The following is a 9219-nucleotide window of genomic DNA, read 5'->3' as shown; positions in this document are numbered from 1 at the left end:
AGTTAGGGGTCTAGATGTGTTCACTCTAAAAAACCTGCCAAACAGTGTGTGAGACGCAATGCCTGCTATTTTTCTGTAGCACGTTATAGGTCTGGCGGTTGGTCTGTGGTATCCACAGGGTTTTGGGGAGCTGTCGGGGAGTCCTGGAGAGCAGCTTGCCCACCACAGTCAGTGGAGATGCAGTCAGTGCACTTAGAGAGTCCCAGAAGATTTCTACCTGAGCTTGACACCTGCACTTGGACAGATGACTTACACCCCGCCACCGCACTACACTGAGGGGCCCGAAGGGATGTCGGGGGGTGTTTTTTCAGGGGTGGTAACAGAACTGTTTTGTTTAGCCCACGGATCTTTTTCTGAAAAATAAATCCATACTTAGCATGAGGCAAGGCACAGATGGAGCAGGAAACAAGCTGGGAAACTGGCCATCCCCTGGGCTGTGATGGGATTTGGTGTTCGCTGGAATCTGGGGATTGCTAAATTGATAACCACTAGGGCTGATGTTTCACACTTGATATTGCTGCTTGCCATGAGTCTTTGGGCAGTGGATGAGGACAGAAAATGGGAGCAGAGTTTTTAGCTTGAGAGGCTTTCTCTTCTTACTGATAAGTCCCACACCCACCCTGGCTCTATATTTGATCTTATGCATGGTAGGGAAAACACTGAGGTCTTTTCTAGTCCTCTTCAAACTCTCCCTCTTCAGTGCTTGCCATCACAGTATTGGAGCACCCGCCTTTTCCATCTGTTTGTCTGCGCACACCTGCCCATGCAGCTCCTCTCCCTTGTGTTTCACCTCGTGCTGAATGCAATGCTGTTCTCGGTGAGTCAACAAGGCATCGAGATGACCTGATGTTCACTTAGGGAAGACACAGTGCTGAAACTCCTTCTTGGTTCTGCACCATAAGCAAACCCTTTACCTAGATGGGGTTATGTTCCTTTGCTCCACCTTTCCCCAGTCTCACATCGTCACCCTTGGAGTCACACACTGTATGTACCGCCAGCAAGCAGAGCCTTCCACCTGGGGCTGTGCTGAGAATACCTGGCAGTTTCACTTTTATTTGGAGGAAGAAGCCTGTGTTCGTATTCTTGCCTGGGGCACAGCACAGCTAGCTCTTAGGCAGGACTAGTATTTCTGGTTTCTTCACAATACTGACTTTATCAGCCAGAAGAAAGTCGAACTCTTGTTTTTCCAGAGGGTCACAACAAGCTTGGCTAGAGCTGTGCACCAGTTGGCTGTGTCCTTCGAGCACCTGGGGCTGGGATGGCACTGTAGAACACGGCCACCATGCGGGAAGTCTTTCTCACTCATAACACATAAAGCAAGCTCAGTATCCTTTTCCTTCTCTACTTTTATGCTCCAGTTGCTCAGAAGGATGCCAAAAATTGACAGGATTCAGTAGAGCCAATATATATATGTCTGTATATGTATGTAGGTAGGTATGCATCTGTATATGAAAGGTGAGCTATATATACACAGTTCTTGCTTTTGGGTAGTATAAAGCCAGCATTACTGCTGGTGGTAACTTCCACGGGGTAAAGAGCAGGCACAGCAGAGCTGACCCCACAATGGTGTCATCACTGACAGGGCAGGAGAGCTGGTCTCAGTCATACCCTTATCAGCTCAAGGCTGCATTCCCTGGTGGAAGTCAAGTGAAAGGTTATGTGCCTGTTCGGCAGCCTGTCACTTAGGAATAAGCTCAAGGAAGACTAACTCAGAAGCTAATGAGGACACCGGGAATGTGCTGAAAAATGCCCTGGGAAGGGAGGAAGAGGACATAGAAGAGCCAAGCCTGTCCCGCTGTTCAAGTGTTGAAATACTCAAGTTTGCAGGGATGGGGAGTCAGGTGAGCTTGCAGGAGCACAGGTACCTCTCCTGCGGAGCGGGCAGGTGCTGCACTAGGTCAGGACATGACATGGCCAGAGGCTGAGCGCAGCGAAAAGGACGGGAGGTTCCCGAGGGGCAGTACAACCTGCAGCTCGGAGAGGTTGGGTCTGGCATGAAGGTGTGGGCGGACTAGGATTTTAGTTGCTCTGGAAGAGGTAGAACATAATGGCTGAGCCGAAAAGTTAAACTTAAGTGGTTTTGATCAACTGAGAAGCACTGGAAGGAGGTGGCTGGCCCTTAGGAATAGCGTGAGTGAGCCAGACAGCAGCTGTGGTAAGGTGGAGGTGCTATTGATGTGTTGTGTCAAGGCCTGGCACGTGCTCCCTCATGTCTGGGCGCCTAAAGCTTGGGGAGCCGATCCTCTCTTCTATTTTTTAAGCTGGCAACTTCACGCTGGTGTAGGCAGGCCTGTTTCAATGTTGTGGCAATGGCAGAGGAGTTTTGGGAGAAATGGGAGGTAGGAAGAAGGTTTGCGAAGCAGCCCATGCATGTCTGAGGTGTGAGGATAAGCGAGAGTCAGCTGGGAATAGGTGATATGGTTTTGGGTACCCTGGGCAGGTAAAAGGTCTGGAGGACATCAGTGGGGTTTTGTACGATTCTAGGCAGGTAAAGGCATACCCAGATGTACAGGGATTTCCTCGATCCCTTTGATCAATCAAGGGATTTCCTTGGAATATGACTGGAAATAGGGATTCTCTGTTTCTGTCCTTCCCAGCCACCTCTCCCAAGCCCTGCCTGACACCAATTCCCTTAACACAAGATTTCTGTTCCAACCTATACATCTTCCCATTCTGCTTCCCCAGCAAGACGACTCCTTTTCCCTTTCCTCCTCCCCACATAGTGGCTCTTTCTGCCCTCCGTGGGCTGCTGAGCATGGGCGAGGGGCCGGGTGTCTTCCCTTCGGCTGAGGGCAGTAGGCACAGCTGAGCTGTTTACATCAGAAACATCCATTTTTGCCTCTCCAGGCACGAGCAAAATAGGAAGTGTGCCATCCTAAGGTGACTTTGTCTCTGCCTTGACCCAGCTCTGGGTGAAGGAAAGGGAGACCTGCTTTGGGGAGTTCCTGCTGGGTCTTCTCCTGTGGCCACAAAGGCACAGTCATGCTTATGGAAGCCACTGTAGCTACTGAATACTCATGACAGCCATGTGCAGAGGACCCTGAAGGTCAGAAGGTTGTGACAGGAGCTGTACAAAAGCTCTAGGTAAGACCAGCTTCCTCCAAAATGCCCAACATCCAGGAACATAGTAACCAAAGAGTTTGTTCATTTGAAGTGCAATGGTATGGGACAGTACGGGACTGTTCCAAAGAGAGATGCCAAGTCTGGGGCCTTGCCTGGGATCCACTGGACATGAGAGGGGCATGCTGGCAGCATGGCTAATAGTGCCCGTGCTGGTACATGCTGGTGGGAAGGGGTGCTGCTGCCTGCCTGCCAGCCTCCCACCAGTGTGGGGCTGTCCACACAAGGTGATCTTGCAACACTGCTGGGGCAAGAGATGGCCAAGCAACTCAAGCTAGGTGTGAAGTAAGGCATCACAGGATAGCGGTGAGATGGTCTGGCACGTGCCTGCACAACCCCCAAAACCAGCAAACTCCATACCCAATGGATTTACTGTAGCTTAGAGGAGGATTATTTACTAAGACCACATTTTTTCCTTTTTAAAGGAAAAAGTGGTGCCTCATCAAAAGATAGTGTAAGGCAAACAAATCCAATACAGTAAAGTCGCTGTGTCAGGAAGTACAGAACAAACCCACATCCCATCAGAACTAACCCCCTAGTAGCTTTGCTTTCAAAAATATTAGTCCATTTATTGCCCATTAAAAATTCCCTTTGTCTCTTCTCAGTTGTGGTGTATGCTTGAGATGTTAAAGCTGGTGCTGTCAGTCTTTAAAGTAGTGTTTGAGATCTATTTACTCATTAACTTTCAAATGCAGGACACTTTCAAAACCTTTTCCTAAGGGCATCCCTGTGTTCTTTTTGAGAGTTACTGTTGTTTTCCCACCTACCCTGAAGGGCTGTTTACAATACCATCTCTCCCTTTTAATCCTCTTTTCCTTTCATGTCTAACAAACAGTGTTAAAGAGAACACAGGGGGGAAAGGCAGATCTCACACATTATTATCATCTATAGTTAACTGAAGAAAAGAAATGCTTCGCAATTAGAGGTCTCATTTTGTAAATTAATGCTCAAGAAGCTTTTTCCTATGTGTTTTCCAGATAAAACCTCTGTTCTTCCAAGCCTGAGGTTTGTATGGATAGTAACTCAGATAAAGGCTTTCTAGAATTGATTCTGTGAGTTGATGTGCACTCTGTACAGCGACTGGGCTGCCGCAAAAAGGATTTTTCTTAGGAGACCCTACACAGAGCGATGGCTTGAGATGTACACATGGGAACGTGGGCAGTATTGAGATGCTGAACTACGACAGAAAACATTACATTTCACAACTGGCCACCGTTGCTGGTAGTTTTGGCATGTTGCCAGATGCCTTGATTTCTCTAGCTCTTTGCACCCTGTGTCTGAACACCTTAAGACTGAGAATATATTTATCTTCACAACTTTTCCATGGGGTGCTGTGGGCCTCCACGTTATACAGATCTGAGAGGCTATAATTTGATGAGCACTTCTTTCAGCACTAGCATCAACATCAGCATCCCCTGATTTCCCCCTCCCCTCTCTTACCCCTCACTCACCCCTTGGCTGTGCCCGTTTCAATGCTGTGTGGGAAAAAAATCGCAGAACACATCCAGGGTAAAAATAGCTGAAAAAGAGACAGAGAAATTAATTCCAGAACCTGAACTGACATCCTACATGCACATCCAAAGCCAATACAACAGAACCTTTTTAGCTCAGATTCAATCTGTTTGTCCAGTTCCATCAATAATTTTTACCTGATTTCACGTACGACAGAAAGGTAGAAGTTGCAAAAGCTATCGATTTCCTTTCTAAATTTTGTGCAAATTGATGGCTGGGTGAGGGATAGAAACCTTAATTAGAGAAATGCGGCCAGCAGCCAGCTGGCTAGTGGGTGTGTGCATGCTGGCTGACCATGTATGCATGAGCTGGTCAGCCAGTATGTATGTACCTGACTAGTGCCCAGTGAGAAGTCTTGGAGCATACAGGCAGGGAAGAGCTGGGCTCATTGCAGCTATTTTATTTTAGGAGTATGGGGGAGAAGGGAGGTGGCTATGAAGCAAGGTTCACAGGACCACAGGAAACCAAAAGCCATTAGTTCCACTGCTCACAAAGCAATTTGTTTCAAAAAACCACAAAATTATATAAAATAAGACCTCTTCTGCCAGTGACCCTGTAAATCAAGTGAATAGTTTCTCATCCAATTTGGGACGAAGCTGAGAGCCCAGCCTCAGATTCCTGTTCAGACTCCAGCAACCACTTCTGCTTTTAGCACCCTGCACACCAATGGAAACCACGGAAACTGATTTCTTTCCCATACTCGAACGTCACTTAAAGCCCTTGTTTCTCCCGAGTAACTTCTAAGCACTTGCTTCACTTCTGTTCCTACCTGCCTCCTCTCTAATCTACAACAGCTTGCCAAGAGCTCAACTCCATCTTTTCTTTCGTACCCTCTGTGCCTCCCCTGTGGCTGATCAACAGCCACAAACTTTGGTAGAGGGCAGTACACAAAATGTTCAGTGTATTGTATCTGAAAATTAAGAGTATTTTGGTGCAAACAAAAGTTGGCTCTTCCTGCCCACCTCTTCTCAGGGGAAAGAGATCTTGGGTCTCCTTGACACTTTTTCTGACCTGCAAAGAGGACTGGGTGGGATGGGAACCACAGGGTAGAACAGGGGGCATGAGATACCCTGTGGGTCCATGGACAGAAGTGGAAGGGTCTCTATGTTCATGTGCTCACGCCTTCTTTTCAGCAGCCCTCTGAAATGAGTCTTTTGCCATCAGCTCTCCAGCGCTGCAGAGCGCTCCTCTGCCATGCCCAGGAGGCCGAGTGCCAAGCATGCAGCATGCACATGGGGGACGCAAGCTGAGCTGTGTAGCTGCTTGCTTCTCTTCTTGGGAAGGGAGTAGCAGATTATCTCCATGTCAGAAGCAGACACTGTCTTTGGTAGGGAAAGCTTTAATTAGAACAGGTCTCTGATAGAAACAGGATCTATTCCTACCATTTGTGGGTTTCCGTAGCCTTTGCTTTCCCCAGTAGGAGAAATCGTCATTACCATAGGCAGGTCTTGGGCTTCTTCAGGTGGAAAACCAAAGGGTTTGGGCAGCTGAGGATTTTCCTGGTGCGGGAAATCCCTGGGTGGCAATAATCCAGTGTAATGGGCTCTGTGCCATCCCCGCTGCAGACACCCAGGAACATTACTGGGAGTTGCACCCAGTGTGATCTGTTTGCAGATACTCCAGCCTCACCACAGGTATGGAGCAAGGTGTGATAGGAAAGACCCGAGATGGTTCCCAGGTGATCTGCCTGCATTAATTCCCCTGTCATTGCATACCTCTGGGTCTGCTCTAGTTGGTGCACTGGAGTAGCTACTAGAGGTCTGCTCGGCTCCTGCAAGAGAAGCGCCTTCATGGACCTTCCTAGCACTGATTTAATTTCCAGAACTAGTTCCTGTAGGGGTTTTTTTCCCCCCCAAATGGAAGAATATAGCCACTACACAAAGGCACCACTGGGGGCCTGTAAAAAAGATTTAAAGCAGAAGCTAGGGCTGCCTTGCTGGAAAGGAGTGCTAGAAGGTCCCATCCCCTCTCCTTGTCAGACACAGGAGTGCAGGAGATGCTGGTGAATCCTTACCAACATGGAGCAACCTCATGCAAAGCAGAGCAGCCCTTACATTGTTGTAAGTGATGTTAGGATCTCGCTTCATCCTTGGGCAACTACAGAATCTGGGGAAGTGGTGGCAGGGGGGAATGATCAGAAAGCTGGCAGACATTGTGTAACTGGTGTATCAAAGGCTCTTCTCCTCTCTGGTCACATTTTAACAGTACCCTATTTTATTCTACGTGTCAGTAAACAACAAAATCATTACTGATAAAACTTGCCTTAAGCAACAAGACACATGTGAGCAATAAAGCACCGAGAGCCACATTTTCAAAAGTGTGTGTGCGGAAATGTCTATTGTACAATGTATAAGCAGCATGTGGTCTGGATGTGGCAAGCAGAAACGGGAGAGGAAAAGGGGAACAGATGGAACCTGTACATGAGTGACAAGAGCGGACGTAGGCTCAGATCGAGTTTTGTAGTGTGCTGAGGCTGAGCTTTTGAAAAGCCTTAAATAATAACCACATTTTAAGGAGGACTGCATTAATGGGGCATGCAGATAAGCCTGCTGAATGGTGAAACTGCAGAGGACACAGCAGTGCAGACAGTGATATATACAGAGCATATGAAAAGTTTGGTCTGACATGCCAGCCATGCATACAATCAAAGGTGTGCACATTTTAGAAACATCAGCCTCCCTGAAACCTCAATGACTTAGTAATAAAACATCAGGAAATGATAAGTCAGGGTCAGAAAGGTCTGAGAATTCCACACAGCTGAAATAAAGATTGAGCAAGAGGAATTAGCATCAAGAAATGAGATTCAGATGTTTAAAGCTGATTATCTGAACCGAGTTAATATAACGCACCATGTTTCACTTCAAAACGTTTGGATCGTGCAGCTGGGAAGCCCTTCCCATGACTGTGAAATGCAGCAGCTCACTGAATCTGAGAAGGCTGGGATAGATGTGTCTGCCTGGACACAAGCAGGCTATAAACGATGAATTGGGATTATAGCCTTTACTGTCCCAGGCCAGTTTTACCAGTTCCCTGGGCCACTAGCACAGAAAACAAGCCCAGCAGCAAGGCTGTATGAAGCTCCTGCCTTCACGTACTCTGGACTTGCCCTCTCTCTCCATTCATCTCCCCGTGAACTGAAAACACTTGCTGTTTTTCTGACTGCAAAGCACTCCAACGATCAGCATCCCTTGCTTTCTTATTTTCAGCATATTCAAGAAAACACCTATTCAGCTATCCAGACTTTTCAAGGGAAATTATCCTTTCTCCATCGCTTCCACCAAGTCTAGTCTTGGAGTTGACAGCTCTAGAAAATTATATTTACAGACCTGCAATGGTATGGGACAGTCATATTTTCCCTCCTCACATGCACAAAAGGAAGCCTTTACCTGTATTAATGCAGTCCAGTGCCACGACCATCTGTGTTGGACAATGCAGGTCTGCAAAACTTGCCTGTTTTCAGCGTTAAACTTTTTATTCAGGCAAATCTCAGACAGGTTTCTATCAACTTACGGACACACATGTATGGCATAAGCTCCTTCAGCCTAGCAAAGCAATCAAAGAGGCTGAAAGTGCCCACCTGAAAACCACACCTCGTGGGTTGGCATGAGTGTTTCACAGGCTGGCAACTCATTTGGTTTGTAGCTTTGCTAAATTATATAGCTGGTGGGAGTGGCTCTTTCCTGGGTTGAGATAGCATACTCAGCAGTCCTTGGGTGAGAAACTAATTAGCTGGAGATGAGCAGATTCTCTAAGAAGAGTCCATGCGCTATCTACTTATGGTGACCAGTTCTCAGCTGGGGTGGTGACGTACAGAAAAATTAAGACAGTTGAGATATTAAGCTCTCATACTGTAGATCTTCTCCCCTGCTCTAGTCACACGTGTTTTCAGGGCAGCTGGACAAGCATGATGCCATTATGGGACAAAACGCTCTGGTATATCTCTAGTGAAGGTAAAGACAAATTCGACACTGTGATTTATGTTGTGAACAAAACAGGCCAGGTCGTGTTCTCTCACCTGTCAGCAAGCGGCACAGCAGAGCTCATATATGGCAAGTTCTCTCCCACAGCTACCCCTCAAATAAAAAGGGTGGCCAGCCCCGAGGAACAGTGTCTCAGAGAGGGCTCAGAGGCACAGGGCAGAGCCATGCCAGGGGATGCTCACACCCGGGCCTAAGCCTGTCCCCTCTCCTGGGGCAGACACAGCCAGGACAAAGTCACTTCTTTCACAGTCTCTCCAGCACTCGCTGATTTCAGAAGACTCCATGTAAAGTTCAGTGTCTCCTGTCCCTTGAAGCTGAAGTACATGGCTGGCTATTTACAGGTAATCAAATAAGAGATGTAAATACAAACTTAACTTTAAAAAGAAACCCAGGCATTAGGTGTTTTTCTCATTCTGAAAGAGAACTTGGAGTAATTTTCAGCTTTTGTGAATAAGCAAAGAAATTTAACTATTTCCAAAGGTTTTTCAGTTACGATGTTTTCCACCGATGGCTTAACATATCCATTTGCAGCTCCTTCCCGTTTCCTTTTCAGACATGCATCACACAGACCCAGAGAGGCTGCATGAATTTACCGAAGCAGTGAGAA

This window comes from Falco punctatus (assembly GCF_963210335.1).
Source record: "Falco punctatus genome assembly, chromosome: 2".
NCBI classification, from domain to species: domain Eukaryota; kingdom Metazoa; phylum Chordata; class Aves; order Falconiformes; family Falconidae; genus Falco; species Falco punctatus.
This window is presented reverse-complemented; position numbering follows the sequence as displayed.